General features: G+C 41.5%; 1 protein-coding gene across 6 annotated transcripts in view; it reads left to right on the top strand.

Moving 5' to 3' along the window:
* Nucleotides 1-26,666, top strand: part of LOC139475854 (protein still life, isoform SIF type 1-like) — a 289,628-nt gene that overhangs the window by 40,442 nt on the left and 222,520 nt on the right. For 5 of the 6 annotated variants that reach the window (XM_071259064.1, XM_071259062.1, XM_071259061.1 and 2 more), the window contains exon 1: nucleotides 23,187-23,794. The gene's annotated coding sequence lies outside the window, so the exon portion shown is untranslated. Of the gene's footprint in view, nucleotides 1-23,186; nucleotides 23,795-26,666 lie in introns of those variants that run through there. The other variant, XM_071259059.1, reaches the window with a different exon arrangement.

Here is a 26,666-nt window from a genome sequence, read left to right as displayed (position 1 = left end):
TGTGTAAAGCTGAAGGTGAGAGTTGTCCACCCACAGCTTGTCCTGAAATACTGATACACCATTAAAGTTCGTGAGAAATGTAAGCCACATTTGAAGATCCTGTTTTACCCATTCTGTGATTCGAATATGATGGAAAGGTTGCTTACCTTGGCAGAGGAGGTCGATGAGTCTTCGACAGAATGCTCTACCCATTGGGATGGCCCTACACACAAAATTGAGCTTACCAATGAGTGACTGTAATTCTTTCTTTGTTGCCTTAGAGTTTGATGTGGCGAGTATGTGCTGAATTTGGGCTGTGATTTCACTGATCTTACCTTCCGGTATTCTCACCTGCATAGCTAGCGTGTCTATTTCGAGGCCCAGAAATGTAAGTTGAGACACTGGACCTACTGTTTTATCCTGGGCGATGGGAATACCAAGATGAGTTAGCATTTCTAATGCAGACTGCAAATAGGATTGGCATTGTGTTGTGTCCTGCTGTCCCCCCGTCAGAAAGTCATCAAGGTAATGCATAATCGGTATTCCTGGGATACGCTGACTTATGCACCATTGGAGAAATGAGCTGAAGGTCTCAAAAATAGCACATGATATCGAGCATCCAAATGGTAAGCATTTATCAAAGTAAAATTTACCTTCGAATTGGATACCCAGCAGTTCAAAATCATCCGGGTGCACTGGTATAATTCTGAATGCTGACTTGATGTCGAACTTTGCAAGCAGTGCTCCCTTTCCCAAGTGTTGCACCATCTGTACAGCTTCGTCGAACTTGGCATAAGAGACTGAACATGCTTGCGGATCTATGTGGTCATTAATTGACCCTCCTTTTGGATAAGACAGATGATGAATTAGACGGAAATCATCGACTTTCTCACCTTGGCATTGTTGTGATTCTGCCTGTTTCTTTGGGATTAGACCTACAGGGGATACTTGCAAGTTAACAAAGGGGATAGTGCTAAACGGTCCTGCCATTCTGTTAAGATCCAGTTCTTTTTTAAGCTTCTGTCTAACTATGTCCCTCCTATCTTTATGGGTTGCGGATTGTAAATTACCTGCTAGCCGACTATGGCGTGTACCTTGGAACTCGAGTTGGAAACCAAATGTAAAACCATCGAGCAAATATTGCGCATCCTCTGCGTTTAACTGAGAATAACGACACAACCATGGTGTTAACTTATCTAGTTTGACGGGAGTAGGAGCCAAAGACCTTACCTCTAGTTCCTCTGGTTGACTGCCTTGGGCCATTAAAGCGTGGGCTTGAGCCATTAAAGCGTGAGCTTGAGCTATTGATTGAGAGGGGGGTCGTGTGACCCCCTGTCCTCGAAAGCAGGTCGACGCCCCGTGAGCTGTTTCGCCGCACTTACTGCATATGTGGGAGTACGCGCAGCTGTACTTTTTACACCCATGGGGTTTGTTGAATGCGTAGCATAGGTTAAGTACAGGGTCTGAAACACTTGAAGCAGTCAGCTGACCGAATGTACCACCTACCTGTTGACGCCCCGACTGCGGGATCATGTATTTTAGCCATAGCTCACCGTCAAGTTTGTCCCATTGTCGTAGAGGGTCTCTAGCCATCCTATGTCGGAATTGCTGGTCGTATAGACACCAGGCATCCGGTCCACATCTAAGTGCCGCTGAACGGATTGTTTCCATGTACGATAATAGGCTTTGCACTATCCGTAGGCTGAAATGTTTGGCAAGGTATATGTTCATGTAAATATGGAAAGCGGATGTCCAGCTTCCCAGTGTTATTTTCCTCGTTGGCGCTTTGACAGGTTTAAATAGTACCTTACCTGCAGTATCTGTGACCATAGTTAGCGCTTCGCTGTCCTCGGTGCCCGCGTCGTTGGGTAGAAGTGTCCCGATGTCCACATACTCACCTCGCCATACCTTTTCCCTGGTTTGTTGTTTGACGTGTGCATCGATAAACTCTGAGTTGAAGACGAGGGATTCCCCCGACGGACGATTTTCATTGGCTGACGTGTTCGGTAGTGACACGTCACCGTGAGCCTCGATCTGAAAAGGCGGGTTAACCCCACCTGGAGTGCACGCATCGAGAGAAAGCGCGGGAATGTCAGCACTGTCGGTGCTACGTTGTTGGCCCATGTTATTGGCCCCCGATTGCCTCAAGAGCGCCCAGATTTGTTGCAGCTGCTGCGCTACTGATGCGGTTTGATTATTATGCAAAACGTGATCAGTTTGTTTGGGCACGGGCGCAGTGGAAGCCAAAATACCAGATGGTATTGACACACGATTATTTATGGAATATTGTAACTCACCGTCCGCTGTAGCGCTTGGCTCGATGGTGATCCCGTTCACCTCTCTTGGGGGTGGGGTGACAACTCGTGCCTGTTTGGCCCCCCTGACCAAGCGATGGTTGATGGCGGCTCTTCTTTTCGCGGGCATGATCTATCAGCGGTTTTGATAGGAGTATGACTAAACGTCAGCGAAGCTATAAGATAGGTCTATCGGCGGTTGCGAGAAAGGTAAGACTAAACGTCAGCGAATGTAGTATTGAAGGATGAGATAAAACGTAGAAAGCGGAGAAAGCGGAGAGCGACAATGCGATGTACCACGGATTGACAGCTGTGCGAAAGTGAAGAGTAGAGACGGTTACGTAATGAAAAAAAACAGTGATTACGTCACCACGAGATGGTTACGTAACTTCCGAGGACACGCGCGTGCGATGACGTAGCAGGAAGTAGGTAAAATTGTAAACATAAGATGATATACCTGCAATAAAAACATTTAGTCGCTAGTACTAAATGTAATTATGTCCAAGCTTGTCACTGATGGCACAAGAACCAAGACCAATCTCATTAAAATCAGATCTTAGTTCTCGCAACCGCTGAACAAAGATCTGAGGACATCCCATTACGGGTCACGTCAGACCGACCTTGCGCGAACTTTGACCGACAAATGGAATGACCAATCAGAAGGCAGCTTTCTCGTGCTCTACGGCACTAATTTCAAATTGGCGAATTCGCTTCGAAACATATTTTGACAAATTCCGATTAAAAATTTTAAACCTGAACAAAAAACATCCTGGAATGGCTAATAGATGGTCTTGATTGTAAGGAATCAGTCGTTAAACCCGTAACTATCGTTCGGTATACCCCATGTTAAAGTTTTCGAGGTTGTATGATTAGAAATCACACTCCGACTGTCACTTTCATAATCTGGCAAACGACGGACTGATTGGTCGGATGAAAGGTCGGTCTGACATGACCCCTAATCGGATGTCTTCAGATCTTTGTTTAGCGGTAGCGAGAACTAAGGTCTGATTTTAATGAGATTGGAACCAAGACAAGTCTATACATGAAACCAACCCCTTTGCAGACTTGCGTGGTCTTCCTTTTCAAACTGGTTAATGCCAGCAAAGCATAGAGTATAAACTAGTGTCTGTAGCGCCCATAACATTTCTCAGTCCTATGGTGGGATTCAAACCATGGACCTTCTGATCCAAGGTCAGACGCCTTGTCCACATGACCAAAGATGTTAACCCCGTCATCAAGCTGACAAGGTAAGGATGTCATCTGTGGGATGCCTGCACCTCCTGTCACATACTCCCCCATCAACAGAAGGCTCGTCCTCGACCGCATAGGGTCCCCAATATTATTTTGCAAAAATATAATATGATCATGCTCAGTCACATTGGGCACCATTGTAGCATTTCCAGGTCCCATGATTCTATACAAGCCATGGACCTAGTCCAAGGTCAGATGCCTTGTCCACATGGCCAAAGAGGTAAGGTTGCCATCTGTGAGATGAATCGATACCGTGTTACAAGTTCATTTGTGTATTCTGATTTTGGTACTGTGTATCTGTGCATGTCTTCCAACAACTGGGGGGGTGGTCGGGTAGCCTAGTGGTTAAAGCGTTCGCTCGTCACGCCGAAGGCCAGGGTTTGATTCCTGACATGGGTGCAATGTGTGAAGCCCATTTCTGGTGTCCCCCGCAGTGATATTGCTTGAATATTGCCTAAAAAGCGGCTTAAAACCATACCCACTGACTCACTCACTCCAACAACTGAGGAAATAATGTAATATTCGACCCAGGTTTTGTCAATTTCGATAAATGATAATTGATTTGAACTTGTCCAAAGTTTCAGTGATTTGTTTTCATACCATATGTCATTATAGCCTTCTGAAACATATCATTTTCGCTATATGTGACCTTGTGATATGATTGCATATCATGGCGTCAGTTATCACAATGCATCAATTAATTACAACTTTGAGTTTGACCTTACAAAAGCAAGATGATAAATACATGCAAGCTAATATTGCACGCCTAATATTTTAGATTAATGTGTCTGCCCTGGAAGAACTGGAGTACGCTATAACAGATTACAGAACTTGCAGCCATCATGTATGGATTGCCGCCTGGTAATCTGATGGGCTTTATCTGGCCATGAAATAAAACATGCTCGTCCATCTTGCTGCTGTTGATTGTCTGTGGTAGTTGGTGGCTGGTCGTTGTGTTGAGTCTTGTTGCAGAGGTCCTGTAACTCAATAAAATAAAACACTTTCTGTGTTGTGAGTGTCTTGCTATCTACAAAACATGCTGGCACAGGGGAACAGGTACTGATCTTCACATGCTACTGTCCTGACAACTACCATTACAACAAGACTTAGTTACAACATTGACTGGCCTTCACATGCTACTGTCCCTACAACACCCATTACAACTAGATTAGTCACTGCATTCACTGACCTTCACATGCTACTGTCCCTACAACTACCATTACAACTAGACTTATTTACAACAGTCACTGCCCTTCACATGCTACTGTCCCTACAACAACTGTTACAACTAGATTTAGTTACAACAGTCACTGACCTTCACATGCTACTGTCCTGACAACTACCATTACAACTAGACTTAGTTACAACAGTCACAGACCTTCACATGCTACTGTCCCTACAACTACTGTTACAACAAGACTTAGTTACAACAGTCACTGCCCTTCACATGCTACTGTCCCTACAACAACTGTTACAACTAGATTTAGTTACAACAGTCACTGACCTTCACATGCTACTGTCCCTACAACAACTGTTACAACTAGATTTAGTTACAACAGTCACTGACCTTCACATGCTACTGTCCCTACAACAACTGTTACAACTAGACTTAGTTACAACAGTCACTGACCTTCACATGCTACTGTCCTGACAACTACCATTACGACTAGACTTAGTTACAACAGTTACTGCCCTTCACATGCTACTGTCCCTACAACAACTGTTACAACTAGATTTAGTTACAACAGTCACTGACCTTCACATGCTACTGTCCTGACAACTACCATTACAACTAGACTTAGTTACATCAGTCACTGACCTTCACATGCTACTGTCCCTACAACTACTGTTACAACTAGATTTAGTTACAACATTCACTGCCCTTCACATGCTACTGTCCCTACAACAACTGTTACAACTAGATTTAGTTACAACAGTCACTGCCCTTCACATGCTACTGTCCCTACAACTACTGTTACAACTAGACTTAGTTACAACATTGATTGGCCTTCACATGCTGCTGTCCCTACAACTACTGTTACAACTAGATTTAGTTACAACATTGACTGGCCTTCACATGCTACTGTCCTGACAACTACCATTACAACTAGACTTAGTTACAACAGTCACAGACCTTCACATGCTACTGTCCCTACAACTACTGTTACAACTAGACTTAGTTACAACAGTCACTGCCCTTCACATGCTACTGTCAGATGTAAGTCTTGGGGAGCCAGGTCAGGGGAATAAGGAGGCACTGGTGCATTGTCCTGATGGAGCACACCTTTTCTCAGCTTCCCTTCCTTGTTTGGATGTGGTAAAAACTACTTTCCTCCATGGAGTAAAAAACTATGCAAGAACCTTTCTGAACCTTCAGACAGAGCTGGATTGTCATGAGACATGTTTTGCTGGGTACATTTTTGATCAGATGTCAGAAGTTCTGGAACCCACGAAGCTGATACTTTCTCACTGCCAAAGTTCTGAGATAATGGAATGTACTCTCACCTGGGACATGCCTTCTGACCTAGCAATATGATGCTCAGTCATTCACGGGTTGGTCATCACCAAATTAGGAAATCTCTGGATGGTTTCTGGTGTTACTGATGTGACAGGCCTTCCATGAAGCGGGTCATCTCCACGGCTTCCCCTGCCAGGCTTAAACTCTGCTGCCAATTTTTTTACATTGGCTTAGGAAGTGGCATCCTTCCCTAGCGTTGTACTCAAATGTTCATGGATGGCTTTTGGTGTTAAACTGTTTGTGTGTTAGTACTTGATCACTGCACATTACTCAAGTTTGCCTATTTTATGAAAGGCACAAACCCCTTCTTATTTTACTGGACCTGTGAAGATCCGGGGTAGAATAGCTCTTCAGCAACCCATGCTTGCAGTAAAAGGCGACTATGCTTGTCGTAAAAGGCGACTAATGGGATCATGTGGTCAGGCTTGCGTGGATCAATGCTCGAGATGGCAATCACTGGATTGTCTGGTCCAGGCTTGATTATTTACAGACTGCCGTCATATAGCTGGAATATTGCTGAGTACAGCGTTAAACAACGAACAACAAAAATAATTTTACTGGCTTAACAGTGAAACAATTTGCACAATTGACTCAGGTTTTTGTTAATATTCCTCTATGACATTATGTAATGTCCACAACACAAGATGTCAGAACTCAGTCAGCCGGCACCCTTGTATATGAGATCAATAATGGACAATTGCCTTGTCTATTCCACAGGCCAAATTGACGTCTGCCCCAAACAAATGTAATGGGAAAATCAGTACTGTTTCACGGATGAATCCATTAATCTCCATGTTTTGAAAGTAAGGAAGTTTCAATATTAGATACCTTTTGTGAGATATTTTTAAGTATATGACATGTTTATCACAGATAAACATTTGTGACAGCTAGCAGTCCCCTTGACATTTTCAACTTGAGAAATAAGCTCTTATTCTGAATTATTCATGGAGTCACTTGCCCCCTTATTGAATATGTTAACCCACGCTTGTGTTAGGTAGCCATTTCATCTTGCCCATCTCGGTTCCAGCACAACTAGGCAGTAGTTAGGCCTACTGTTGCACTCTTTAGGGAAAGTGTAGGTGTCAAAGAATTCATATTATGTGATTGACGTTTCAGGAATCAAATCAAATTTGTGTACAAAGCAGTTTGAGAGATCCACTATTTTCATAACTGAGGCATTATGAAATGATAATAAATGTTTACAACTGACATTCATGGATGACTGTCATGTGTATTGAAGATTCCTCAGTGTGGGGATTCTACAGAAGGGGTCCTTTATGTAAGTGGCCCATGTTTTTCTCCCTGTGGGGAGTCTACAGAAGGGGTCCTTTATTTAAGTGGCCCATGCTTGTCTCCCTGTGATATAGCTGACCCACTGCGATATTACTGAAATTAAGTTTAAACTTCACTCGATTTCACACACAAGTTGAGTGCAAAGATGGCTGCAGTTAAACCTCTCCAGTCGAAACATGGTTAAAGTTCTTTCTAGATTGCAAACGGTCATTTCAGAAGGAAGGCAATTTTTAGATTCCTTTGTTTGAAATAAAAACAATGAAAACATGTTTGCATGGACCCTGTTTATCTGGAAGCAAAGCACATACTGGATGATCACTGTTGGAATGTACATGTTTACCACTTCTGGGAAACCCACGAGCACGGGTATGGTGCTGACAAACCTAGCAACATAATCGGGGTGAACCGGGATTCGAACCCACGATCATAGATTTCTGGCCTGCCCTTCAGTGAATGAAAGTTGTTTTGTTCAGTATCATGTCAGATATACTTTGAAGTTGTACAGGAATCTTGAAAAAATTGTGTGTTGACAATATATTTCTATATTTATATATGCAAAAAATTATTGAGGCTGTAAAAATAAATGCTAATCCCATCTTACACCTTCAAAGGCTTGAAAGATTGTTACATGTAGTTGAAAAAATTCAGGTTTGAAAAAGCAGGCTTATTGTTGCTAACATGACCTCAGTGAGGCTTAGCTGCTTTGTGTGGTAGGCTTTGGTAATCGTACAGTTCAAAATGTCATTACATCTTGCATTAGGAACAAAGACAGGTCTCTACTTCTCTGTAGGAAGCAGTTGCGTATTGAGTCTTATGTAGAAAATCAATTGCTCTGTTCTCTATGGGCAGCCTGTGTCAACATGGCTTTTGTGGACACAATGAAATAATCTCTATTCCAGGAAATTTGTTAAGAATTAATTATCGAGGAGGATACTCGTGTGATGACATGATCTTGGATGAAAAACGTCTTCTTGTAGTTATAATTGATACTGACAGGCCTGAGACGATGATACAAGCTATGTGGTTGGAGATGGCTGTGCTCCATGAAACTTATTTATTGTTGTCAGAAGAAGTAGTTGACTTGAAAAGTGTTGAACAGTGTATCCCTGAATGTGAACATGTGTGTGTGTGTGTGTGTGTTTGTTTGTTTGTGTGTTTGTTTGTTTGTTTGTTTGTTTGTGTGTCTGTTTGTGCAGGTGTGTGTCTGTCTGTGTGCAGGTACTGGTGTGTTTGTGTGTTTGTGTGTGTGTATGCAGTGGTGAGCGTGCATGCGTGTGTTTGCAATTACTTGTGTTTGCAGATACTTGTGTGTGCAGGTACTTGTGTGTGCAGATACTTGTGTGTGCAGATACTTGTGTGTGCAGGTACTTGTGTTTGCAGATACTTGTGTGTGCAGGTACTTGTGTGTGCAGATACTTGTGTGTGCAGGTACTTGTGTTTGCAGATACTTGTGTGTGCAGGTACTTGTGTGTGCAGGTACTTGTGTGTGCAGGTACTTGTGTGTGCAGATACTTGTGTGTGCAGGTGTGCAGGTACTTGTGTTTGCAGATACTTGTGTGTGCAGGTACTTGTGTGTGCAGGTACTTGTGTGTGCAGGTACTTGTGTGTGCAGATACTTGTGTGTGCAGATACTGGTTTTTGTTTGTTTATTAAGGGAGTTAGTGCCTGGGTGGTCTGAATATTGTTGATGAGGTCTGTGCGTGACCACCATTGTAGCTGCTTATCTTCCCAAGTATTACTATTGATTATCCTGTGAGTATGTATATATGTTCCTGACATTGATGTAAGTATCGGATTCTACTGTTACATCTCACTGTATTGCTGTCCTTGATAGAGATCTATAACAGTGTTACATCCACTGAATTGCTGTCCTTGATAGAGATCTATAACAGTCTTACATCCACTGTATTGCTGTCCTTGATAGAGATCTATAACAGTGTTACATCTCACTGTATTGCTGTCCTTGATAGAGATCTTTAACAGTTTTACATCCACTGTATTGCTGTCCTTGATAGAGATCTATAACAGTTTTACATCCACTATATTGGTGTCCTTGATAGAGATCTATAACAGTGTTACATCCACTGTATTGCTGTCCCTGATAGAGATCTATAACAGTGTTACATCTCACTGTATTGCTGTCCTTGATAGAGATCTATAACAGTGTTACATCTCACTGTATTGCTGTCCTTGATAGAGATCTATAGCAGTGTTACATCAACTGTATTGCTGTCCTTGATAGATATCTATAACAGTGTTACATCTCACTGTATTGCTGTCCTTGATAGAGATCTATAACAGTGTTACATCTCACTGTATTGCAGTCCTTGATAGAGATCTATAACAGTGTTACAGCCACTGTATTGCTGTCCTTGATAGAGATCTATAACAGTGTTACATCAACTGTATTGCTGTCCTTGATAGAGATCTATAACAGTTTTACAGCCACTGTATTGCTGTCCTTGATAGAGATCTTTAACAGTTTTACATCCACTGTATTGCTGTCCTTGATAGAGATCTATAACATTGTTACATCTCACTGTATTGCTGTCCTTGATAGAGATCTATAACAGTGTCAATCTCACTGTATTGGTGTCCTTGATAGAGATCTATAAGAATGTTACATCCACTGTATTGCTGTCCTTGATAGAGATCTATAACAGTGTTACATCTCACTGAATTGCTACCCTTGATAGAGATCTATAACATTGTTACATCTCACTGTATTGCTGTCCTTGATAGAGATCTATAACAGTGTTACATCCACTGTAATACTGTCCTTGATAGAGATCTATAACAGTGTTACATCCACTGAATTGCTGTCCTTGATAGAGATCTATAACAGTCTTACATCCACTGTATTGCTGTCCTTGATAGAGATCTATAACAGTGTTACATCTCACTGTATTGCTGTCCTTGATAGAGATCTTTAACAGTTTTACATCCACTGTATTGCTGTCCTTGATAGAGATCTATAACAGTGTTACATCTCACTGTTTTGCTGTCCTTGATAGAGATCTATAACGGTGTTACATCTCACTGTTTTGCTGTCCTTGATAGAGATCTATAACAGTGTTACATCCACTGTAATACTGTCCTTGATAGAGATCTATAACAGTGTTACATCCACTGTATTGCTGTCCTTGATAGAGATCTATAACAGTGTTACATGTCACTGTATTGCTGTCCTTGATAGAGATCTATCACAGTGTTACATCTCACTGAATTGCTACCCTTGATAGAGATCTATAGCAGTGTTACATCAACTGTATTTCTGTCCCTGATAGAGATCTATAACAGTGTTACATCTCACTGTTTTGCTGTCCTTGATAGAGATCTATAACGGTGTTACATCTCACTGTTTTGCTGTCCTTGATAGAGATCTATAACAGTGTTACATCTCACTGTATTGCTGTCCTTGATAGAGATCTATAACAGTGTTACATCTCACTGTATTGCTGTCCTTGATAGAGATCTATAGCAGTGTTACATCAACTGTATTGCTGTTCTTGATAGATCTATAACAGTGTTACATCTCATTGTATTGCTGTCCTTGATAGAGATCTATGCGCTGTCAATCTCACTGTGTTGCTGTCCTTGATAGAGATATATGACAGTTTTACATCTACTGTATTGCTGTCTAGAGATCTATAACAGTGTTATATCCACTGTTTTGGTGCCCTTGATAAAGATGAATAAAATCAAATAAACAGTTATAACTATTCTTATTTGTGGTCTCATAGTGTGATTTTACCTTCTTTTGGTCTAATTTGTAAAGAAAAATGTTTAAATGTCACTTTATTCAAGAAAGTCAGTAAATCAGAACACAAGCTGTTCTGGTTGATAAGAACACTTTGAAATCTGACTTTGCACCTGCCACATAAGCCAGCAATAGCAGTGGATGTCATGAGTGTGGTTGTCTGTTACCAAGGGGTAGGGAGAGTGGGCTATAGGGTACAGCACTCACTGATCACACAGTGGAATTGAGTTTGGTTCCCATACTGATGCAGTCTTCTCTGTGTGATAAGACAGAAATATTGGGCTCTCAATTATATTTTTCTAGAAACATCTGCCTTTATTTAAACCCGGAGAATATGATTACTGTCAGTCATATCGAACACTTAAAACCCAAGCAGATTCTAAAATGCAATTTGCAGACTAATTGTGGCATATACATTCCTCCAGGCTGTTTATTGGCATATGTAGTACAGAACCACAGGCAACAAGGGAGGAATGTTTTTCTGTGTTTACTGCTGTTTACTCATGTTAACCATATTGAATTTCATTAAAAGCTGTGTTGTGGACGAGAAGAAAATTGATTTTGTGAGCCCAGTGAATCGTGTTTGCAGATATCCGCATTGTTGTGGTGTACATTTTGGAGCTTTCAGAAACTTGATCTGGGAAACATTGTAAGTCATGAATAGTTGTATACTTGGCTTGGGCATGTTGGACGGATCTGGTAGCAACACTTCCCAGACAATAATCATGTGCTCTACACCAGCATGACCAGTGAGTTCTCTATGTAGGTATCTATGAAGATGGTTATACAGGAACTAGTGTTACAACTGGTATAACAGATACAGTCTTCTGACTGTTGAGAAGTCCTGACTCCATTTTCATCCTATAGAACCTACAAACCACTCACTTGAACACTAACACAAACTCTCATCCACTCAAACACTCACTCAAACATTCACTCACTCAAACATTCACTCACTCAAACACTCAACCACTCATTCACTCACTCAAACACTCACTCACTCAAACACTCACTCACTCAAACTTTCACTCACTCAAACACTCAGTCACTCAAACGCTCACTCAGTCAAACTTTCACTCACTCAAACACTCACTCACTCACTCAAACGCTCACTCACTTAAACACTCACTCACTCAAACACTCACCCAAACGCTCACTCAAACACTCACTCAAACATTCACTCACTCAAACACTTAAACACTCACTCACTCACTCACTTTCTCACTCACCCACTCAAACACTCACTCACTCAAACACTCACTCACTCAAACTTTCACTCACTCAAACACTCACTCACTCAAACGCTCATTCACTCAAACACTAACTCACTCAAACACTCACTCACTTAAACACTCACTCACTCAAACACTCACCCAAACGCTCACTCACTCAAACACTCACCCAAGCGCTCACTCACTCAAACACTCACTCACTCAAACACTCACTCACTCAAACTCTCACTCACTCAAACACTCACTCACTTAAACACTCACTCACTCAAACACTCACCCAAACGCTCACTCACTCAAACACTCACTCACTCACTCACTCACTCAAATGCTCACTCACTCACTCAAACACTCATTCACTCAAACACTCATTCATTCCTCTGTGTGTGCAGTCATTGGTGTTTTTGTGTCTGTCACTGTGTGTATGTGTGTGTGCAGTCATTGGTGTTTGTGTGTCTGTCACTGTGTGTATGTGTGTGTGCAGTCATTGGTGTTTGTGTGTCTGTCACTGTGTGTATGTGTGCAGTCATTGGTGTTTGTGTGTCTGTCACTGTGTGTATGTGTGTGTGCAGTCATTGGTGTTTGTGTATCTGTCACTGTGTGTATGTGTGCAGTCATTGGTGTTTGTGTGTCTGTCACTGTGTGTATGTGTGTGTGCAGTCATTGGTGTTTGTGTGTCTGTCACTGTGTGTATGTGTGCAGTCATTGGTGTTTGTGTGTCTGTCACTGTGTGTATGTGTGCAGTCATTGGTGTTTGTGTGTCTGTCACTGTGTGTATGTGTGTGTGCAGTCATTGGTGTTTGTGTGTCTGTCACTGTGTGTATGTGTGCAGTCATTGGTGTTTGTGTGTCTGTCACTGTGTGTATGTGTGTGTGCAGTCATTGGTGTTTGTGTGTCTGTCACTGTGTGTATGTGTGCAGTCATTGGTGTTTGTGTGTCTGTCACTGTGTGTATGTGTGTGTGCAGTCATTGGTGTTTGTGTGTCTGTCACTGTGTGTATATTTGCAGTCATTGGTGTTTGTGTGTGTGTGTGTGCAGTCATTGGTGTTTGTGTGTGTGTGCAGTCATTGGTGTTGTGTGTGTATGTGTGTGTTTGTCACTGTGTGTGTGTTTATATGTGTGTGTGAGTGCAGCCACTTGTTATTGTGCATGTGCAGTCACTGAGGTGTCTGTGTGCAGTCAATGGTGTGTGTTTGTGCATGCATGCGTGCAGTCTGTTTTCGACTTTTATATTATTGTTTAGGTCCTTGTGTGGATCGTTTATTGAATCATATATGCTGCAGGTTTGGTTTATAATGCTTATAGATTTCTTTGCATGTCGATATATTGACATTTATCAGAAACAGGTGTTCACCTTAGTGCTCTCACAGATGAGAAACAGAATTTACAAGTTTTATTACATAAATGAAAATTATTCATATTGCTACACAAAAATACTCATATGTTCAGCATATTCACGACAGTAGGACTGCGCAGACCGGCGCTGTGGATCCCTTCTAGTTCTAGTGTTACCCCTGTTGAAGTCTGCTGCATGATAATGTGTCGTGCCTTTAACGTTTTAATTTTTATTTTTTTCATTTCGTTGTTTTTTATATTTCATTGATCCTGATTTTACTAGTGCAGATAGCAATGTTAGAAAATGTGTACACACATTGACTAAATGTTGCGGTGGTGCCTTTTAAGCTTTTGATGTTTTTTATGTGTTTTTTTTTATGTTTTAATTTCATTCACATTGATCAAATTGTACTGTTAGTATGTTGTTCCTTTGTGAGCAATAGTGCCACATATTTCTTGCACAATGTGGATCTGGTAACATGACAGTGTTGGCAGCTATAGTAAATGTCTGTTGGTGATAAATTAGTCAGAATGAGTTGTGTATAAAATATATACGCACCGACAACTTAGGAATGCAAATGCCACATATGTTGGTTAAAACACGAAGAATTATTCATATTCGAGAGATATTAGATACTACTGGTATGTTGTGTGAACTGATGCTCCATGACTTATAGATCCATGACTTGAGATTTGTCTCGTGCATGGTCAGTGTGTAAAGTTTGCAGCAAATCATGATAAGAATAAAGACACTCTGTGGTAACACTTGACTGATTGTTAGTTTTGTCATTAATTGGTACACATTTGAAACATCTCTTCTTAACATACATACTTCTCTATATGTTTCTATGGCTTGCGTTTCTTTTGGTGCTGAGTATATGAGCCACATACATCTTGGTGTATTTATGTATTTTGACAGTAGACCTCATGCCTTCCATATGCCACCTCCAGGGTAGATACACCCTGATAAACTCTACCTTCTCTGTGATCAGGGTTGAGAACCTGATTCTGTGACTGAACCAGATTATAGGACTGAACCTGACTGTATGACTGGGTCAGATTATCTGACAGAAGCAGATTATAGGACAGAACCTGTTTATCTGACAGAACCTGACTATATGACTGGACCTGATAATAGGACTGAACCAGATTATAGGCCTGAACCTGACTATATGACTGAACCAGATTATAGGATTGAACCTGATAATAGGACTGAACCAGATTATAGGCCTGAACCAGATTATATGACTGAACCTGTTTATAGGACTGAACCAGATTATAGGCCTGAACCAGATTATATGACTGAACCTGTTTATAGGACTGAACCAGATTATATGACAGAAACTGATTTCATCATCCAAAAGTGGCTCCCACAGGAGATATGGCTTGGGTGAGATCAAGCAATATCTACATTGTAGATATCGCTGCAATGAAATTGCATCACAATGCAATGCAGACCATTGTGACATCATTGGTTACCATGAAATCACAATGAAATGACATCACTAATGGCTCTGCTACTGAAGCTGTTAGCAGTTCTTTTTACACTTAAGACACAGCTTATTACTGTCTACAAACTGAAAAAGTTGGAAGAATGATGTTGGATGACAAATAGAATAGATTCTCACCCTTGTGTCTTTTGATATGAAATATATCAACACATGTTGATAAAAGTGGAAAAATTCTACTTTTATCAACTCTAAGTATTCTAAGATTCTCTAAGTATGACTGAGCCAGATTTCGTGCATGTAAGACTGAACCATATTCTTTGACTGCACTTAATTATTTGACTGAAACAGACTATATGACTGAACTTGATTATAGGACTGATTATTGATTAACATGGAAGATTTGCTAGTATTATCATAACAATTTGAGACAGTGCTCACAAGTTTCAGTCATAACCATTTTTATCTTGTATTTGTTCTATAATGATCAAATGAAAGCCAGGTGAGCTACAGTGCTCTTGTGGTTCTATTTGTTTTGTTGGACTGATAAAAAGTCGTACAGAGTTAATGGCATTTATTCAGATTTGTTAGCACTTACATGCTCTCCAAGAGTAATTGTGGCATGCCTGCTTCCTCACTGCAGGAATTCAATAAAATATGCATTCCGTTTCGGCACTTTCTAGTGCAATGATTTTCCAAATCCAACATTATTACTGCAATTATCACAAACGAATGGATTTATTGATCCTGTGATCCCGCTCAACAATGAGTGATGCAACGAGTCCAGAACATATTTTGTGAATTCCGCCGTGCGTACATGTCATTCTCCTTCTTTCTGGACACAGACAGCTGCTATGAATCAATACTGACCAGTCATTCGATACAAGGTGAGGCTGGAGAATACAAAGACTGGAAGGACTGAAAGTTTGCCCATTGTCGGAGCATTAGCTGAGCAGGCTTTTAGAGGAAGTAGAATAAACGATGATGTGTGCAAGTCTCTGATTTTGAATCAACTTGTTAGAGAGAGCAGACGGGCGATGTCAAAGGTCAAGCAGACAGCTGTTCAGGGTCCATTATGCAACCATGCAAGGGAATTAAACAAAACTGTTCATGTTGTCGGAGTGCCATGGTAAAGATTGAACAAATAACATTGACTGGTGATGATTGCTGGATAATAAACAGTGTTGGCAGAGTATTAAGTTACATTTGCAGGAATGTTTCTGTTTCTGCAAATATTTATAGAGTAAGGGTAATAATGTGTTAAGCTTGGCGAAATGTTACGTGGATTTATGGCTGTGTTTTGCATTGATCATGTTGTAGCCGAAGTTCTCGCCAAATCAGTTCGGAGATTTGGTTTTATTTTTCATGTAGTGTTTGTGTTGCGTCCTGAAATCTAGTGGAAGGTTTTATTAAATGCAAGAGTTATGGGCCTGGTGACATATATCCTCCATGATTGGAAGATGTGGGTGTGTTGTAGCCAATCACTGGGAGGAGATTTTTTCAGCAACTCAAATTTTTGTGAGTGAAAATGATTTTTGATTTACACTGCTGTTATGTGGTGTATCAATTTTAAGTGGGAGGAAACTGGCGTTGGGGAGGTCGAGGACATGCTGGGATTGTCTTGGCAATACTACGGGAAAAGATGCATCATATATGCAGGCTTTACTGAAAAATGAAACTGTTTGATGGACATGCAGATTTACTGAATAAATGTACTGTTAGAAAAATAAATTTACCCCTTTTCCTGAAAAAAACCATTGTCTTGAAACTGTAACAAATACTATATTCTGTTAAATATTAAAAAAGTCAGTGTTGACAAATCCCCCCTCCCAACCCACCCCAAGAGCTATTCTATATAAGTGTACATTTGTAGTGTGGATGGTGATTGATCTGGCATTGGTTTAAAGGACTGGTCATCTCTGCATGAGCCTGGGCCATTTTTACAGAAAAAAGTATATGTTTAACAAACCCCAAAATGCCAGCTGAAAATGAAAGTCGGGTATAATGGCCACCAAAGAATGTTAGTCCTGTGGACAGGTACGATCCAGTCATATTGCCCAATTCCATTTTCTCTGTACCTGCCATAGTTGATTCAAACCTCCCCTCTGGCAATGTACATAAATGTGTGTTAAAATGTGTTTGACAGTCATTAAGATTAGTTATTTCCATGATAAAATATCAAAATATTTCTTATTGTCCCAGAATGTATATGAACAAGGATTCATGAGGATAACTTTTGGAGGAGATTTTGAATAAGTCTGTTTTGAATGGGCACCTAGCTCACATGACTTCCATTACCAAAATTAGCAAATTCATGGAGACTGTCTGAAGCAGCTGGTGGGGGACAGAAAATCGGCCATGAGGTTTAGTTTTTGCTACACTGTATACCTTGGTAGTGAGAGGTAATACACTGGAATTAACAGGTTAACAAGATATACATATGTTCTGTGCCTGAATCACAGAGTCACTAATAGAAAATAAGAAGAAATGAGAGTGATTCAGATGAACGATCATTTCGCCAAGGTCTTACGCGCCCATGATAAATGGTCTAAAGGCCTCCAACACAAATGATTCCTGTGGACAAAATTCTATTATTTCTGCCACATGATTCCCATTTGTGATAAACAGTTTATAAAATGTTGGTGAAGCTGATAGTGGCAAGCATTTAACAGGCTGCCAAGCCCACTCTAATTTTCTCCCACTCTGATACTGTTTTCCTGAAACTGATATTGTTTGTGTCTTGAAGTCGGCCAATCATTTCATGGGCACCACCTACACATTCCCTGGCATATTCCAGGTTGACATTTCAAAGTCGGTATCAGTGTTCGAGTTAGGTATTTATTTTGCACTGATGTGATCGTGCTGACAGCACCTGTATTCATTGACCACTCCTAAACTCCCACACCACTGAGCCCCACCTTCCTCTCTTCTCCAGTGTGTTTAATCTCCTTCTATTGTGATAAATAACCTGGTCTCGTGCATGAGCAAAGTTTTGTTTTAAGTCTGGTTCGAATTTCACCATGCTGAATATAGACGTCCAGTCAAATTACACTAAAAGCCAGTTTTGATTGGTTGTTGATTAAAAGTGAGAGAAATTCTGAGCTCGTTAGTGATGAGGGATTGAGCTCGGGACGTGACTTCCGATATGAAGCCATAGTGACCAGGGGGTCAAAGTTGTATATCATAATAGATGCAATACACTGGATAATAGAGGATGTCCCACCATAGGACAGAGTTTAATACTTAGTCAAGAATCTGCTAAAAATTTACAAACAACATTTATGAATTTGCATAATTTTAACTTTGTTTTAAAAGAGAATACCACTCACTCACTCACCCCCTCAAACACTCACTCACTCACTCACTCACTCACTCACTCACTCACTCAAACACTCAAACACTCACTCAAATACTCACTCACTCAAATACTCACTCAAACACCCACTGAAACACTCACCCATACAGACACTCGATCACACAAATATTCACTCACTCACTCACTCACTCACTCACTCACTCAAGGGTCATCTATCTCCAAGACTCTAGAGAATAAATTGAAAAAGGAATCCATCTAAAGTCTAGAATGATTTGATTTGGCAAGTCTAGACTGCCTCAGCCTGAAATTAAGCATTGCTTTGTGCCCCAGTCAGATAGTATTCTTTCATTTTTGCAGATTTATATATTCAAATAAGTCAGGAGTGAATTTTTAATATTTGTGGGACTAAATGTTAGTCTATGTACGGGTCTGACCATTTAATAATCTGGTTGGGGGTGGGGTTGTTGATGACAGAATATTTTGTATCCATCAGTGCTTAAAGACAAATCTTTTTTGAGAAGAGGAGCTGAGCACATTTCAAAACTTTTTTCAGGACATCCTGCAATTTCTTCTTATTAAAAAGAAACCTGATAAAAAAAAAAATTCAATTTTTCTTGAACAATATGCACGTGATTCTGCTTATCCATAGGTGTATGTACGACTGAAAACAAGTTCTTCAACTACTTTTGCCTAGTGTATGTAGAGCTACTCTCCTGATTGTTGTTTGATATCAAATGTCCGTCCAGAATACATGTCTATATCATCCTACTTGTGGTAAGTGAGTGAGTGAGTGAGTGAGTGTCTGTGACCAGTTTTAAATTACCATGGCGATAGAGTAAGATTCTCTGTGGAATCCGATATGACTGGAATTGCCAGATAACACCCTGTATCTTGGGTGACTGCTAACCCTCGGTGACCCTAATGCAGGAGGGTTATTGGTTTGGAGTCTTTTGGAAACTGTGGCTGATTGCTAATACATACACTTGTGGTACCAGGCCCTTAATGGCCACCAACCTAGAAGTGCTAAATGGATGTGTGGACTCAGGGAGTGTGATATAGCCTGTCTACAGGGTGAGTGAGTGAGTGGGTGGGTAAGTGAGTGAGGTTTTATGCCACTTTTAGCAATATTCCAGCAATATCACAGCGGGGGACACCAGAAATGGGCTTCACACATTGTACCCATGTGGGGAATCGAACCCGGGTCTTCGGCATAAATAGCGATTGCTTTAATCACATCAGGCTACCAGACCGCCCCATTACTTACGGACGGTAGTAAATATACTTTTTGATAATGACAGACTAACTTATAAGAGATGACCTTTTTTGCCACCAGTGATAGTGCTGACATGGCATAACCCACTTCACTCACTCAACCCATGATTGGGAAGGGTTGATTACCACTAAAACATACACGGGCCTATATTGCAATACATCAGTCTCATCTGAAGTAATCAGATACCGGTGACATGTTGTGATTCATAGCTGGGCGTTTGTCTAAGTTCTATAAACAGGGGGAAGTGACTTTGTCCATAGCCAAACTAAAATAATCATTTGACCTTTGATACAGCCCCCAAGTTGCTGTTAGAACTGCATGCATGTTGAAGGTCACGTGTGTCTCTGTAATTACAGGGTAAAACTGTCCGGGCTTGGGAAGGTGGATTTCTGAATGACTGATCTAACCTGGTGATGTTTTACTGTGGAATGTTGTAACAATGACCGAGAAGGGGAGGGGATATGGGGGTGAGGGGGTAGGTTTTGAGTTTTCTTGCATGAATCATGTGTTCACAATGTTAAGGAGAGGAATTTGGGGGTTTAGTAGAAATATCACATTGTTACAATCTTGGTGTTTTGTAGGCCTATATCTTACTGTTTTCTGTGTTATTCATTCAGTTTGTAACTCTTCAACAGTTTTGCTTGTACACATCTTCCCCCCTTTTTTTCCCTGCCTGGTGTTCCAGTTGTACAATGGACACCCTCCATCTGGTGTCTGGTTGTACAACAACCTCCCCCGCTCACCATCTGGTGTCTTGATTGTACAACAACCTCCCCCACTCACCACCTGGTGTCTTGGTTGTACAACAACCTCCCCCACTCACCACCTGGTGTCTTGATTATACAACAACCTCCCCCACTCACCACCTGGTGTCTTGGTTGTACAACAACCTCCCCCACTCACCACCTGGTGTCTTGGTTGTACAACAACCTCCCCCACTCACCACCTGGTGTCTTGGTTGTACAACAACCTCCCCCACTCACCACCTGGTGTCTTGGTTGTACAACAACCTCCCCCACTCACCACCTGGTGTCTTGGTTGTACAACAACCTCCCCCACTCACCACCTGGTGTCTTGATTGTACAACACCCTCCCCCACTCACCACCTGGTGTCTTGATTGTACAACACCCTCCCCCACTCACCACCTGGTGTCTTGATCATACAACAACCCTGTCACTCACCACCTGGTGTCTTGATTATACAACAACCTCCCCCACTCACCACCTGGTGTCTTGATTGTACAACAACCCCCTCACTCACCACCTGGTGTCTTGATTGTACAACAACCTCCCCCACTCACCACCTGGTGTCTTGGTTGTACAACAACCTCCCCCACTCACCACCTGGTGTCTTGATTGTACAACACCCTCCCCCACTCACCACCTGGTGTCTTGATTGTACAACACCCTCCCCCACTCACCACCTGGTGTCTTGATCATACAACAACCCTGTCACTCACCACCTGGTGTCTTGATTATACAACAACCTCCCCCACTCACCACCTGGTGTCTTGATTGTACAACAACCCCCTCACTCACCACCTGGTGTCTTGATTGTACAACAACCTCCCCCACTCACCACCTGGTGTCTTGATTGTACAACAACCTCCCCCACTCACCACCTGGTGTCTTGATTGTACAACAACCCCCTCACTCACCACCTGGTGTCTTGATTGTACAACAACCTCCCCCACTCACCACCTGGTGTCTTGATTGTACAACAACCTCCCCCACTCACCACCTGGTGTCTTGATTGTACAACAACCTCCCCCACTCACCACCTGGTGTCTTGATTGTACAACACCCTCCCCCACTCACCACCTGGTGTCTTGATTGTACAACACCCTCCCCCACTCACCACCTGGTGTCTTGATCATACAACAACCCTGTCACTCACCACCTGGTGTCTTGATTATACAACAACCTCCCCCACTCACCACCTGGTGTCTTGATTGTACAACAACCTCCCCCACTCACCACCTGGTGTCTTGATTGTACAACAACCCCCTCACTCACCACCTGGTGTCTTGATTGTACAACAACCTCCCCCACTCACCACCTGGTGTCTTGATTGTACACCAACCTCCCCCACTCACCACCTGGTGTCTTGATTGTACAACAACCTCCCCCACTCACCACCTGGTGTCTTGATTATACAACAACCTCCCCCACTCACCACCTGGTGTCTTGATCATACAACAACCCTGTCACTCACCACCTGGTGTCTTGATTATACAACAACCTCCCCCACTCACCACCTGGTGTCTTGATTATACAACAACCTCCCCCACTCACCACCTGGTGTCTTGATTGTACAACAACCTCCCCCACTCACCACCTGGTGTCTTGATTGTACAACAACCTCCCCCACTCACCACCTGGTGTCTTGATTGTACAACAACCTCCCCCACTCACCACCTGGTGTCTTGATTGTACAACAACCCCCTCACTCACCACCTGGTGTCTTGATTGTACAACAACCTCCCCCACTCACCACCTGGTGTCTTGATTGTACACCAACCTCCCCCACTCACCACCTGGTGTCTTGATTGTACAACAACCTCCCCCACTCACCACCTGGTGTCTTGATTGTACAACAACCCCCTCACTCACCACCTGGTGTCTTGATTGTACAACAACCTCCCCCACTCACCACCTGGTGTCTTGATTATACAACAACCTCCCCCACTCACCACCTGGTGTCTTGATTGTACAACACCCTCCCCCACTCACCACCTGGTGTCTTGATTGTACAACAACCTCCCCCACTCACCACCTGGTGTCTTGATTGTACAACAACCTCCCCCACTCACCACCTGATGTCTTGGTTATACAACAACCTCCCCCTTTCACCACCTGGTGTCTTGGTTGTACAACAACCTCCCCCACTCACCACCTGGTGTCTTGGTTATACAACAACCTCCCCCTTTCACCACCTGGTGTCCAAGTTTTAGAACATCGTCCCGAGTCTGGCGTGTGGGTAAGTCTCCCTGCATGTATTGATTTTCTTGTTCAGTATTAGCAGAGGCTGTATATTTCATGTGATGAAGCCTCCACTATAAGTATATATATTGCTCCTGCTGGATTAAAATGGCTTCAATGTTTCACTGGCTTATGAAATGTCATAACTCAAACACTTTGACTGATTTGCTCAGATTCTTGGATAATGAAATTCCCTTGTCATTTTGAAATGACATTTATACTGTTTGAATATGAAAGCACATATCTGAAATGTTAACTGTGTGTTTTCAAGTCATAATTTATGAAATATTTACAAATCAATATAAGACTGTACATTGTACAGTTAACAAACAGGAAAATATCCATCACCATAATGAATCCATCACCATAATGAAACACAAAACACAATACTGCAGTAGTTTAATACCTGATTTGAAACTGGTATAAATGAGTATTTGAGAGGGCAGGCTTCAGATAGGCCAAGTCGACATTGATCAGGTTCTGTGGTGTAGTTCCTTCACTTGGTAGAAGCACAGTGAGCCTCACATCAGCAGGCAGAGCGGGAGATACCTCATCCCTGCTCTAACCCAGTCTCATCCTACATCCAGACCTGGCACAGTGTTCCCTGCATCGTCAGTAACAGCAGTTGACGAGAGGAAGGTTACCGGAGACAATCAGCCCTACACTGAGCCAAGCTGGACCTTGCGTCCAATCTACAACCATGCAACCAGCAGCAATGCAGACATTGCCTGTATAATTATATGCGCAAATTTCTGTCAATTACCGTGGTAACGGTATGGGAGGCTGTGATATGTGCTAGTGTAAGAGTACAGCGTGAAGTGGCTGTTCAACAGGAGTGAGAGCACCTCACCTGGACTCTGTATGTCAGCTACGATGGATCTTCCAATGGGTAATGGTGAATTTTGTATTTTCAGCTAACACCATTGCCACAGGACCTTGAGTGGAACAGACGAGGAGAGTACTGTTTGAGCTGAGTGATTCTACAAGGCTTCTGCTTGCTTCTAGAAGCGGCCTTGGTGGCAGTGTTGTACGGATTATAATCAGTTAAGGTGTGGATGCATACTTCGTGGATTACCTGTGTTCTCGCTGAAGGTGTTTACAGTGCTTCGTTGTCAGGTGAGTATGTGGACAGTACTGCGATTTGGTTGGCAGAAATGACCGGTGCTGATATGATATGTTGTGTTGAAGTAGTAGGCTGTCTCAGGTTCAGGATTGCATGCTGTCTATTTCAGCAGCGCTGTTAGGTGTGATTAGCCATAGATACAAGATAATATGGATCCCGACATGTTCTACACATGATGATTAGTTACAAAAACATCATCACACAGTGTCCTTTGATGCCATACTGTTTTTGTAAAAATATGCAGGTTGAAAATTTGTCATTTTCATCATATCATATTTCCGATATCATATCATATTTGTGTTTTTCTTTCATGAAAACATTTTCTTTCATGCTTCCATATAATGGATATAGATGCATATATGCATTTTTGTTGTTTGTTCTTTAAACTTTAAATAAGAATTTCAAAAAATAGTTTATTCCATAGTTTACTCCGCGTTGATCCAGATATGGGCGTGTGACTTCAGAGTGATATTGATTTCGCTAGTATGTTTTCTCGAGGCAATGACTCATGTGATTAGTGCACATATGTTGCAAGCAGTTGTCCGACTATTCAATATTTACTTACAAAAATGTTCTTTACGTTGGTTAAATATCAATATACCTTCATTAGTTGGGTGCAGTGTGTTGAGGTAAATTGACCATCTGTCGGTTGAGGCATGCCCGCCATGGGACCTGCAGTTGAAAATTAAATTCATAAATGGAAATATTTAATTATCACCATACTGTTTCCTGTGTACAGTTATTGAATCTGTCAAATTTGCACTTGTTCACCCATTGACTACTGGAACAATAAAATCAATACCGTATTCAAAAGAAATATCTGCTAAAAGCAGAGTCAGTGGCATGATACTGACTAAATCATGTTTATGAATCACTGTTAAATAGTGATGATACCAGGTGTTCAAGAGAAGGTGAGCATATCCAGACCCACCCATCACAAACACATGCAGTGGCAAGTAAAGGAACTTATAGCAGGAAATCCCTTAAGTCAGTCATGTCCTTGAAATCTGGGGATAGATGAAACCTGATGTATGGTCCCCTAAAACAGTATGTGTGTGTTCTTGTGTCCGGCACATGTATGGTTCCATATTAGTAAACATTTAATAAAAAAAATTAATAATAATAATATTAATAATAATAATAATAATAGCTGCATTTTTCATTTTAATCTGTAAATAATAATAACAACAACAACAATGATAATGATATAATGCTATATCTATAGTGCAAAATTCCACATCACTGAGTGACATGGTCAATGCGTAAACACAGCATATGTACATATATACAACAGATAGGATAATAAAAAATATAGACATTCAGTTGTAGCCTTCAAAAAGGTATGTTACAGATATCACGGATGTATGGTTCTATATCAATAAACATTTTTGATATCTTGTGACAGTTGTGTCAGAAATGTGAGGTTGTGATGGTAAATTTGGTGTTCATTTAACAAGTCCACACCACACCAACAGTGCTGACATCATGGGATGGGCAGAATTCCAAGGGCGGCGGTTCGGCTGATGACGACTTTTTAAACATGATATGACATCCCCATTAACACCTGCAGCTCAAGTCAGGGGGGGCTGTGTGGCTTACAAGATAAATGTTTGTTTTTTCGCTGTGTGTTTGTGAGACCATCCTCTCCTCTATGGCATCAGTCATGTGATCCTGAGAGAGTGCAGCTGTAAAATGTCCCTCAAGGTGAGAACACGTATGGAGGGTTAGTAATCAATGAGGCGTAGTCTATCAATGATTGAGACATACATCGCATTTGTTTCTTCTGTCCCCTGGGGAGTATCACTTTGTGCAATCTTCCAGCAATATCATAGCTGGGACACCAAGAACTAGCCTTGCTCCAAGGCTGTACTGAAAGAAAAGTATAATTCTTATAATTTTTTTAATTTGAAGTTTACATGATATACGGCTACTGCGAGATTGACGTTCATAAGTGAATGACCAACACAATTTGACGTTCATACGTTTTTCACGGACCCTGTTCTTGAAATGACGTAAACACTGACAGACTACTACCACATTCCTGGGGAAACCCCTGGGAATTCCCTAGCATTAGACTAACATCTAGTCTCTGAAATGAACATATCGTACAGAAAAAAACAGTTGTTCAGTTATCTTATTAAAAATATAGTAAAAGGGAGCCCAGTGACTCTCTTCATTTTCATATACTGCAGTAATCTAGACTTGCCAAACATTATAGACTTGCATGGGCTGTATTTGATATATTTGTATCAGGGTCTTTGAAGGTTCATACTCCAATGAACTCACACAAAGTGAAAGCCAATTCTTAAGTGCAATCTTCCAGCAATAGCATTGCTGGGACACCAAGAACTAGCCTTGCTCCAAGGCTATACTGAAAGAAAAGTCGATAGATGTGTAGTAATTCTATCTTCCTAATAGGCAAGTCTAGATATGTGGACAGAGCAAGACTCCAGTCTCTTATAAATAGGGACAACTTATTATTTACATAATATAGAAATTATGATTTAAACTAACAATTATTGACTTGTGCAAGTCTAACCAAGCTACAACACTGTTTTTAGCTTGTGTGTGTTGCTATTAGACAAACATTTCGTCCCAAAAATAAAGTTTTCTTATTTGAAATTATTTAAATAAAATTGGAATGGAACCCAGAACAAGAGTAACCATAGAGCTGAGGCAATCTAGACTTGCCAAATCTTTCTAGACTTGAGGGGAGGTCGGGTAGCCTAGTGGTTAAAGCGTTCGCTCGTCACGCCGAAGACCCGGGTTTGATTCCCGACATGGGTACAATGTGTGAAGCCCATTTCTGGTGTCCCCCGCCATGATATTGCTGGAATATTGCTAAAAGCGGCATAATCACTCTAG

This window comes from Haliotis cracherodii, unplaced genomic scaffold (genome assembly GCF_022045235.1).
Source record: "Haliotis cracherodii isolate W230 unplaced genomic scaffold, xgHalCrac1.p SCAF_3, whole genome shotgun sequence".
NCBI lineage: Eukaryota > Metazoa > Mollusca > Gastropoda > Lepetellida > Haliotidae > Haliotis > Haliotis cracherodii.
Note: the sequence above shows the minus strand (reverse complement) of the source record. Positions and strands in the feature narration are given on the sequence as shown.